Raw genomic sequence first — 12,870 nt, forward strand, 5'->3', positions numbered from 1 at the left:
ACAAGATAGAATTAGACAGTGTAGTCTTGAGAAAGTTGGCGACTAAGTTTAACAGATAATTAAAAAGTTTCTAAAACAGATAGTGTAGCCTGATAACTCATCAAATTAACTTAAGAAAGGGACTACTTTAAACAGAAGGTAGTGTAGGTATAAGTAAATTACTTAAAGAACCATAGAGTTGCTGAATTAGCCTAGATGGAGTTAGACTTTGTGCTAGGGAGTTCTACTTCTGATGCCATCCTCCTAATGAGACATTGGCAGGAGAACTTAGAAATATGCTTAGCTTTCATTGCCCAGGAGAAGGCCATTGAGAGGGTTTCATACGCTGTAGTCTGATGGTCATTATGGAAAGTAGGAGAAGATGGATGGCATGTGAGAACTGTTCAAACCATGTAGAGAATTACATTCAGGAAGGTGAGAGTCTACAAGCTTTTTCTGGGGGTGATAAAATAAGTACCAGTCAAGATAATTGGCTCTTCCTCACTCATGAACTGCAGGCCTTGCACCCATGTTAGAAAATTACTACTACTGCTACTGCTACTACTACTACTACTACTACTAAAAGTATGACTGTTCAAATTGTATCTTATTTTTATAAACAGGTATAAATTGTCAGCAGTAAAATCCAACACAAAAGAGTATTTAGATGTTCTTGTTCAAACAAAGCATTAAAAAAAAATAATGGAAATCTATAGGATTAAACAAAGATGAGTCAATAATGGGTATAAAAAGAAGTTAGCAGACCAAGTTATAGAAAAATATAGAAACAAATTCAACACTGTAAATACAACAGACACTACATCTAGTAAAACAAACACATCACATATAAAATGTATTACATAAACTAAAAGCACTCAGGCTATAGAATAAATGAACAAGTTATTAAAAACTCAAAGCAAAATACATCCTGCACTACACGTATTCATAAACTAACTAAATAATATATTACAAAGTACATAAATAATATATTACAAAGAAGACTTAAATATAAAAAAAAGGCTCTTCTCATTAACAACAAACAACAAGCCTGCAGGCTGATGAATAAAATTCAATGTTTTCAGAAAATCTGAATGCAAGCAGGAAAGTTGTGAACTTCATGCGTAAATATTACATTGGTCATACAAGTACAACCCTTTCTTGTTGGTTTACAATGCATTACAACAAGAAGCTATTGTAATGCACTAACTCACACAACAAAACTGGGCCAATGTATGAACCCTTATATGATCACATAACTTGTTAGAAGTAACAACCAAATCAGCCTTCAAATCACACCTTACTGTCTTAAATAAGGATACAATATATATCACTTAATATATACCTATATAGCCTTAAAAAGCAAGATGGTAACAGATGGAATGCCTTTCATCAGCAGTCTACTTCATTATGACTGAAATGGCATTAAACATAAATAGTAATCAAACTCAGACTAAAAAGGAAAAAATAATGATACAATCAGCCTCTACAGAATGGGTTCAGAACTAGAAGATTAATAGTGAAATCTATATTAACAGCTCAGTACAATGTAAATATTAGCATACAGATAAAAAAAATAACAAGGACTAGATCAGGAAAACTGAATAAAAAAAAGGATAAAGATGCTTCCCATGTCATACAGACTCATGGGGCTGGTTTTCTGGATTCTCTAGTATATGCACTACCCACTGGATGAGATACCTGTCTGTTGCAGGACTACTCACTTTTGCCATCTGAATGAACAAGAGCAATGTGAATCAAAGTATTCTGCTCAATGTAAATTGAAGTACTCTGCATCACCCAGTCCAGGAATCAAAACCACAATTTTACAGTCATGAGTGCAACCCCTAAATACTGAACCACATGCTTCCAGTGGTGGTGCATAGCTTAATGGCTAACAGTCAAAATGCTAACGGCTACATGTTAAAACCTAAAGGTTGTGTATTTCCATCATTCAATGATAGTCAGATGCACAATTAAATAAAAACATTCTCCTGAATTTATGTGTAAGAAACCGAGCATTCTTCAAATATATGTACCCTCAACATAATTCTCAAGCAGACTCATTGTGACAAAGCTGTATCTTTTGAATTGCCACTACAACTGGCCTGAAAAATTTCTATACAGTTTTCTCTACCCAGTATTGCTTATAAGTCAACAAGTGGCTGTAGAAAATGACATTTGCTGAAGATGCCATGATTGGAGTCAAATATAGCATTTGACTGTATTCTGCCTACAAACCCAAGATATAATGACTTCATTAAATAAATTTTAATTCCATAATTCCTACCTCTAAGAACAAATGAGAAAGCTTGAAAGAAAACCATTTAATCCTGAATGTGAGTCAGATGCTGATGGAAATCAGAACATTAATGTCCAAGATAAACTGAAGAATTAACAAAAAATAGTAAAAATCCTTTTTAACATATGTAGTTAATAATACTTGTTTAAATGAAAAGCTGTTACACACACACACACACACACACACACACACACACACACACACACATGTTTACATATAATTGTGTGAGTGTGTGCAAAATGTTCTTAATGTTTTGTAATAAGTACAAGCAAGCATGTATGATTAGAACTTAAACCCACTGAGCATGCAAATTGTATAAGATGAAGAGGGGATTTACTAGCTGTATATTATAAATGTAGTTTATTTATGCACTGATTTTACATAATTAAGCACATTTGACAGTAGATTGCTAATTTTGCATTGTGAGTATGCATATACAAAAAGAACTGAACAATTTGTATTGAATAAAGACAATAAAATTACTTATTCATTCCTGCTAAAAATAATCAAATTAATGTTGAAATTAATGAAAGTTTTTAACAAATACATATATAAAGTTTATTCTTAATTTCATCAAATGTAAAATGCATTATTTAGCTTTGGAAGAAACAACAGATGAAAGGAAGAATCTGAAGAATAGGAAAAAGAAATAAGAAACAACCAAACAGAAATGCATCCACTCGTGTCATGAAACAGGGAAATAAAACTTAATTAATAAGAAAATAAAAAGAAACAAAAGACAAACCAAGCTTTAATTTGTGAACAAATTTTAAACCATTTCTATCATTAAAGTTATAATTTCTTCATTAGATTGTTTGAAGGTTTAATTAGCAATATTGTTTTGAGCATGGCTGAAATTACTAAATATTATGTACAGAATTCAAGCAGATTTTATGATGAAACAATTCTTTGTCCAATTTTCACAAAATGTCTTGTAGAAAACATTTTATCTCCATGTGATTTGTATAAAAATTAATGGTATTCAAGCCAACAACAGTTTAATAGTTGTTCCTATAATTTTGTTATGTATTTTACTTTCCTTATACCTTGCTCTCTATGAAGAAAATGAGCAAATAACTGATAGACAATTATAATGAGATGCATGTATGTTCTCTTTTCAATCGAATTAATTTATATTTCAGGTGTTTAATGAATGCAGGAAATAAAAATACATCTACATATCATCTGGAGCAGAAAATATGTACTTTTGTGAAGCAGACTAATGAAGTGAATTTTTATGACATGTGTTGATTTCTATTAAATGTCCTTTACCATCAAACAGTATAGGAACGAATTAAGCTAAAACTATTTCAATATGCTGCCACATTGCCAGACTCCTTTGACCTATTAAAAAAATCCCTTCCCATTAGGTTAGATTTTATTACTAGCTTGTGACACTAAATGGAAACATATACTTGATTGGAACTTGAAAAATTAATCACTTATTCATCCATATTTGTATCCAGGGGCAGTTGTCCATGATAAAGAATTCTTAAAAGCACAAAATCTCAAAAGAAAAACAGAGTAGTTAAAATAAAAAATAGTATAGCCTTTTTACAATAACATTGCTACAGGTTCTGGCAACCCATGCCCACTTGTATGGACATATCATGTAACCAGACAACTAGCATAGTTTCAAAAATTCTATGTACTATCAGTGGATATATCCATGAAAACAGGTCAAGGTAGACATGCAAAAATGTGGAGAAGTCCAATTTTAGTGTTCTGGATTTCATATAAAAACTAGCAGCTGCTTGATAGTGAAAGTAATTTGTTATACTGTAGATCCTTTTAACACAAGTCAGTCAGGGAAAATGGATATTAAAAAATGGCTGAAGATCATGAGATATTAGGAATTTATATTCTGTATATACAATTTTATTTATCAGAAAAGCTGTGCATGGTTAATTTATATTTATATCATGCATTGATAAAAATAATTTCATTAGCCATATGGTTCCAATGGGATAATCTCTAGTTCAAAGTATATTTCATTAAGGTTCAATATTTTCATAAGTTATTTCTCTTTATTATATGGAAGTAGAACTAATTTTTGTGATGTAATTAATCTGATTGCTTTCAGTAATATCACATTGTAGCAGACATTAATATCTGTAATGTCATACAGTAGCAGACATTTAGTATTTGTGTTATCATTCAGTAGTCTTGCTTCTGATACTATTTCACTGAAAAATAACTGGTTATGGAAACATTCAATATTATAGCTAACACTTTTCTCTCACACATTACCATTGCATGCGAAATAAGTTTCTCAATACTACCAAGTGGCAAACTCAATTATTCTCACAAGTAATTAGGAGACTTATCCATTTGATAAAATAAGTACCAGACTAAAATAAATGCTGGGTAGATATGATTGGCTAAAACCGTTTGAAGATGGTGCCCAACATAACTGCACTTCAATGACTGAAGCTAGGAAAAGAATAATCATAATTAGACATCATAATTAAACAGATATTGGAATTTTGTTACTTTGTTTTATCTGCTGCTTTTTATGTTCACTTAGGATTTTGTTAACTTAGATATATGAATACAAACATATTAAAAATGAACTGGGAAATTAAGCCATTTTCTATTTTAGCTCTGTTTCATATATATTTCATTACAAGATTTTACATTTGAGTGAATGTGAGACATTTTTACTACTAGATGTCCTCAAGAATAAGCTTAGGATTATATCTTAGTCTAAAAGACTGGAATAAAATATTTGTAATTTACTTATCCATAACATTTAATATTCATGGAATTGTCCCAGAATAGAGTAACATAGCTATCTAGATTATTTATTGCTTTATAAATTTCAATCAGATATCAATGTTATTCCTTTGTTATTTTATTCTTTTACTTGTTTCAGATTATTGCTCTGTGGCCAAGCTGGAACACCACCTAGACGAGTTTAGTTGATCAAATTGTCTCCAATCCTCATTTTTTAAAGTTTGGTACACACACATACACACACACGCACACACACACAGAGTTTTTATCTAACAAATTCATTCACAAGGCATTGGTCAGGCTAGTACTATAAAAGAAGATACTTGCTCAAGGTGCCATGCAATGGAACTGAACCCAACGCCATGTGATTGCAAAGTGAACTACTCAAATGCACAGCCATTCCTGCAATGAGATGAAGTTTCTAAATTTTGAAGGATGAGTGTAGATGGTTATATCAACTCTATGGTAATTTATGTTATTGACTCATGAAGAATAAAAGGCAAAGTTGACCTCACTGAGATTTGAACTCAAAATAAAATGGTTCATTACTGAATATTACTCATCATATTGTCTGACACTCTAATGATTCTGATGATCTTGTATCTTTTCTTCCATTTCAGCTCACCTCCCTATTGAGCAGAAAGATTTTTATGTACGAGCAGTATTTGTAACAGTATAACTTTATTAATATATCCACCTGATGAAATAAACTGAATTAGTTCTCAAAAGGATTTATTATAAATACTTTTCAATCACTTCAAGTAACAGCTACAACTCTATCAATTTTAATCTGATATCATATTAATGGAATTTAAATGATATTAAAACAAGATAAACCTAATTTTGTATAAACTTTTCTATGGAAGTATTTCCTTTCTGAAATGTGAATGAGAGAGAGCTACAATAATTCTCGTAATATACATGATAGTTACTAATGGAAACTTATATTTTCAAAAATATCATTCTCAAACTTTGTAATTGTAACCATCAGATAGTAGATAAGTTGACATTGAAATAGTATTAATAATATTTTTTTTCAGTGCATTTTATGTATACCAACCAATCAATTTTGCATATATGTTCTAAAAGGGTTCTATGCTCTGTATTCAGAGAGACACCAATAAATAAATAAATAAATAAATAAAATAAATAAATGAATGAATAAAAAAATAAATTAAAAAAATTAAATGAATGGAACTTGGGAATTGTTCAGGCCTTGTACAAGGATACTATTAAAGAGTTTGGTTCTGAAATGTATTTTGTGAATGTTTTAATGTAGAACTGGTTATTTACTTGGGGTTATGGTGATATCACTATTATTCTTTATAGCTCTTCAGACAATGTTGCAGTCAGGATTATTTACCTTTGGAAAATTGTTATGCTTTGAAGATCTGTTTCTCATAAAGCCTTCATTGAAAAGTTAGACTTAGAATAATAGTTTTCACTTCTCAGATGAAGGAGTTAACTCAGTAAAAACTAAAGTCCGAAGGGAAAATAAAAATGCATAGCATTGTGTATTCAAATTGTAAATGGGTTCACAAAAGCTAGAGAAGGATCACTAGTAGTATTTTAAATGAACTATGTATTCAGGAATATTTAGCTGGAAGAGCAATCACCAAATACTATCAAACTGGTTAGATGATGACTATATGAGAGCTTAATTGCAGTGAAATGATAGTTGATGGAAATATTTAACTTCTTTTAGCCATAAAAGCTCTCCAAATGGCAGATGATTTTAACTATATGTAGGGATTTTGTTATCAAAAAGTAATCAGACATAAACATTAATTTAGAAAGATCTACGAAAAGTGGAGTGACAGGGGGAATAAGTAAGCACTATGTTGCAGCACTAGTGTTGCAACATTAAATCAATGATAGACAATAGGGAGAGAAAATGAGAATTGTATAATACCATGTTCTCTACTTAATTCTATTATACAAGGTGGTATCAAACAGTTTGCAGACTAATTATGTTTCATAAAAAAAACCTATTTACCCATATTTTAATATTATCTCCTTCGAAATAGTTACTTTGCACAGCAATACATTGGTCCCAGCATTACAGCCACTTTTGACATCTGGCCTGGAAGTTGCTTTCTGTATATGAGTCAAGGACCTTTTACGACTCCCACTGGAACTCGACAATGGTGTTAAAATGGTGATCTTGGGTAAGAGATGGAAGTCCACAGGTGCTAAATCTGGTGAATAGGGTGGGTGCAGAAGCGACACCATGTTGTCTTTGTTGAGAAACTCACCAGTGAGGAGATCTCAGTGACAGAGTGCATTGTCATCATGAAGAATCCAACAGTTTGCACTCTACAGATCACTTAATGTCCTCCCTCAATCACTTCAAAATGTAGCAGCAGAACTCTTGATTGATGGTCTGGCCCTGAGGGATGAATTTTTGATGCATAATACCGCAGGTGTCAAGAAAATCAATGAACATGTATTTGATTGAGCTGCGACTTTGTCATGTCTTCTCCGATCATGGAGATGAAGGGCCCTTCCATTGTGACGACTGCTGCTTCTTCTCAGGATGGTATTCAATGACTCTGTAGCAGACTTCCCAAGTTTAATGCAAAATTTCCTGTTTGCTCTTTGTTCCAACTTTCTGTCGACAAAATCACAGACTACAGCATTCACAGGATCACAAAAACACAAATTTCACAACTTGTGAAGTAATCACAGTGATGTCACTAAGCACACTGCCTCATGAAGGTCACTGCTAGCGCACACTGCATGCGCAACCATGTACTGATATCTGCAGTAATCTGGGAACATTTTGATACCACCACTTATCTCATAAGACACATGGGCCTAAGTAAGCAAGATAAATAACAGTATTCATATCAATGTCATGTAAGAATGCCGAGTACTCTTCAAAAATGTGTCTTTTACTGGCTAGGAAAACTATATCTTTAAGAAAAGTGATGAAATCAGATCATAGAATGTTAAGCCTCACAGATGAATTAACAACTGCTGGAATTAAGAGAGAATATATTTTATGTCAATGCCAGCATGGAAAAATATTGTTAAAATAATAATAAAAATGATAATAATAATTATAGAGCCGATGGGCTGGGCCCTATACAGATGACACGTAAAATACACCATTTCGAGCGTGGCCATTGATCGTTACCAACGTCGCCTCCCTGGCACTTGTGCCTGTGGCACGTGAAAAGACATTCGAGCGAGATCGTTGCCAGTGCAATGGATGTGCAGGTGGCACGTAAAACACCCCATTTCGAGCGAGGCCGTTGCCAGTTCCGTGTTGGTGTTAGGAAGGGCATCCAACTGTAGAAACTCTGCCAAATCAGATTGGAGCCTGGTGTCGCCTCCTGGTCCACCAGTCCTCAGTCAAATCGTCCAACCCATGCTAGCATGGAAAGCGGACGTTAAACGATGATGATGATCATCATCATTATTATCATGATCTTATAAAATACTCATTTCTGTTTACTCATACTTTGGTTTAGTTTTGATTTTTTGTTCTATTTCTCATAATTTGCTTAGAATTCATTAAAATTAAGATTTGAATTATTCTTTTATTCATATCATTCAAGTTCAAAGAAAATTCATAGTTATAGCAGATAAGCTAAATCCTAATTAAAATGTCATCAGTCTGAAAGTCAGATATACACAGGATAGTTCCTGGAAGAGATTGGTATGTTCAGTTTCTGTAACAAGCAAAGAATCTCTCATATGATAGTTGTGAAAAACAGAAGTTGTTGCTTTGCTTGTAGACAAGTAAATAATAAACAAGGAACTGATGTAATGAAATAAGAGGGAGACAGTAAGAGGTGGTGACCTCATTTGCTTACCTACAGACCAATACAACAACACACACACTCACTCTCTTCTGGAGGACTCCCCTGTCATAAACGACTGATGAGGATTCTACAACTTCTTGCTGAACGACCTGCACAGAAGACTTGTTTATAAGGATTAATTGTTTGTGCTGTAAAGTAGCTCACTCGCTCCAACAAACTGACATTACATGTACAGGTGCACATTGTGCCACATGTCAGATATCTAAGTGATCGCAGAGCAATGTGTAATGACGTGTTTTACTCAAGAACACAATGTCTGAGAATCAAAACCATAATCTTACAATCATGAGTGCAACACCCTAACCTCCAGGCCACACAGCTTGACTCTCTTCTCTCTCTTCTGCATTCAGACAAAAAGTAAAACGATCCAGAACATGAGATGCCTCCTTGCCCATGGTATGTGAACTATCAAGCTCTTCATTCAACTCTCTTGATCAGTGCCATCTTAAGGTATGGATACAATCAGCCATCACTCTGCTCAAATTGTATTCTATGTTTAAAGAGTAAGTGAGCCATGTTATTCTTAGATTTTTCACTATAACAATATTTCTTACCACTGATATTTTAAATAAGCACAGGGCATGACAAGTAACTATTTATTATTCTAAATGTAAGAATTTTTCAGGAAATTCAAAACAATATGAGAATAAACTATACAAAATATTCAAGAAACTATATGATCACTTTCAACACTTGTTTATAGTTTGAAGTGAATTTTTCTCTCCTTGGGTGATTGCATTTCTTACCAATGACACCAAATTTAATTTCAGCTGGAATAACAATTTATAATGACACAATAGTATCTTCAATCAATTTTCTAATGAACACTTGTATAGATTTCTGAAGAAAAAAAAAACACAGAAGTTAAATTACAATTCAAATCATGGTTGTGTTTGAAGTGAATATATAGTGTGATGAGCATTACTCGGAAAATCCCTACCAATTTCAACTGTAACTTTGTTTGTTAGAAAGCATTAATCATGGAATCCAGCTATTTCTTTAAATATAATAACTAAATTACACGCATACAACATTTACATTCAGCATAATGAATGGATCTTTTACATCATCAAATCAATAATCTCTTTACTGCAATACAATATAGCTGATATAAATGCAAGTGAGAAATACAAACTTACTTAAAAATAGACCACTGTTCCAGACAACTATTTTGACTGTTTACACAAATTTTCAGTCTAGAATTACAACTAATAATCACTAGAAACATTTATTCTACCCACATGCATGTGTGTATATGTGTATTTGTATTTAGTTAAGATTATAGAGTATTGTGATGGTCTTAAAAATTGTATTTATTATTATCTAAGTTGGGTCTCTAAAACAGCAGAAAATAATCTGTCATTTACATTCGAGTCTTTATCACTCTTGGTCTTTGGCTCCTCCACTTTGTAGTTACAGCTGCAGAAACTGATAAAGATGGAAAATCTTATTTCTGTTAGGTGTAAATTCTCTGAAACAAACATTAGCTCACACAGAAGAAGACAAGATATATGAAGACATGCATGCTCTCTCTGTTAATCTATCTATCTATCTATCTATCTCGCTTTCTCTCTCTCTCTCCTCGTTTTCCATGACAAGTGATCAGGTGGTTTACATTAACAACTGGAATGAAATATTATTCATCACACACATAGTATATTAGACACTTGTCTTTTGAAATTTTTCTGAATTTGTTTTCCCCTTGTACTTAAGTGTGTGTGCATCTGTTCATCTAAAAAATCTCAGTTGGAGAATCTTTGGAAAGTCTTACAAATTTTTCCTGCACTTCAAATAGATTGGATTTGGAGAATCTACTTCAGTTTCTTTTGCCCTTTCTTCAAAATGCCCAAGTATTTCTAGATTTTTGTGTGAATTTGTAGGTACATAGCCTAATGCACTTATGATGCTAGATACAACTGAGAATACATAGTCAGAGTACAAGAGCTGTAAGCTCTGCATTAATTTGCCATAAATATTCTCCTTCGTTTTGCTGGACTTTTGATGGCACATTCACATCTGCTGGGTAGCTGACCTCTACAAAAGTACATGACATATATCTCCTGTCCCACACAGAGCAATATCAAATTTGTACTAAATTACTGTTTTTATTGGAGTGTTCCACCAGTATTCCTGCCTTTTGTGAATACATGCTGTTTCTGACATATTTTTGATGTATAGGGAAATCAGGGAAATCTTTCCTGTAGATTGCATTATAAATAGTCTTTGCTATTTACTATATCATACCCCAGGGGCTTGTAGTATCTTGTAAACATTTTAGGGCACCTGCTGATGATGTGGGGGATATCTTCCACACTGGTACAGCAGAGCCGATATTTTTTAGCACAATGGTGATGCCATTGTCCCTCTTGTTTGTCAGGTGTTTAGTAGCCCTCTCCTGTATGTATGTATGTATGTATGTATGTATGTGTGCGTGTGCGTGTGTGTGTGTGTGTGTGTGTCATTCAATCATATTTCAAGATTTCTTGTCAGTAGAGGGGAGTCAGTTTCTAACCTTGATCCAAAGCTCCTTCTTTGAAATTTCATCAACATCAGCAAGGTATTTGTGTGTGTGTGTGTGCACGTCCATGTGTGCATATGTATGCAGTATTTGGGGTCAATGCATGTGCAGATTTGTATGTTTTGTTTAATGTATGCATTTTCATGCATATAGCTGCATGTCTAGACATGTGCATACGTACTTAAATGGTAAAATTCTTGAAAGTATTACGAATTTTTGCAGTTCCAGTAATGACATGGATCTGTAGTCTTTGAATCAGCTTCCTCCTTTCTGGCCTTGAGAAGCCTAATTTCTCAAGATTGCTGCTTAGGCAGTTTGTTACATATCCCAATACCCCAAAAACTGAGGCATAAATCTGAACTTGTAATACAGGTTGAGTAGCTGGTTGTTTTCTGTCTGTATGTATGTGTGTGTGTGTGTACATGCATGTATGCCTGTATGTATGTATGAATGTATGTATGTGCACATGTATGATTCTCTTCAGTCTTAATTGTTCAAATTGTTCCTTTGAAGAAAGAGCTGATTTCTAACAAATATACAAAGCTCCATCGTTAGACTGTCGGTAACAAAAACAATGTCACATTTTAAACTTGAAAAAGCCTTGCATAGTTTTACTGTTTCACTTACAGATTGTATCTGAAATGTGCATATGTATGTATGTATGTATGTTCGTATGTACGTATGTATGTATTTATATATGTATGAAGGTGTGCAAATATCTATGTATTTATGCATGCAAATATTTATATGTATAATTTTTAATATCTATGTGAATCAACAAATAACATCTATAGAGTGTCAAAACTTGCTAAAATGAGGAAGATTTGTGATTTAATACTATAAAGACAATAGATTACAGATTACTACTGATAGTTAGTTTGCAAGAAAAGGAGTATTAACTACAGAACAGGATTTGCTTAATGTTATATTTCATAGATTAATGGAACTAGCTATCTAAATTAAAACAGGAAAAACTTTCCAATATCTTGGAACAAACACTGAAAATTGACCATAAGAGTATCTCCAGCTCAAAAATATAGTTATGTTCAAAATAAATGTTAATGTCTTGAATATAAAGTTTGTTATACCACAACGCAACTTATATATTAATAATGATTTGACTGTTGCTCTCTAATCAATAAAAAGACAATAGATTTTTGTATATCAAAATTAAACATTGTCACAACTGCACATATTGAATAATAGATAGAATACAGATATTCTAGACATAAATCTATTGATGTTTGTCCTACTGATGGCAAGGAATTAATAATTACACGTTTCTATCTGGAACTAATCTAGGTGCAAGTAAAGATTTTACAATATCAATTTGTGAAAGCTTGTTATTTTCCTTAGACAGAAATATAAATAATAGCACATTTTATTGACAAGGTCATTGAAATTCAGCAGTGAGGTAAATTTCAGTATTAACACATCACCATATCTCACTAGAATCAACACAAGTATTGAAGATTTGTAAGCAATGACTGGCTCTGTACAGATCTTCA

Source organism: Octopus bimaculoides, chromosome 1, assembly GCF_046866305.1.
Source record: "Octopus bimaculoides isolate indiv1 chromosome 1, ASM4686630v1, whole genome shotgun sequence".
NCBI lineage: Eukaryota > Metazoa > Mollusca > Cephalopoda > Octopoda > Octopodidae > Octopus > Octopus bimaculoides.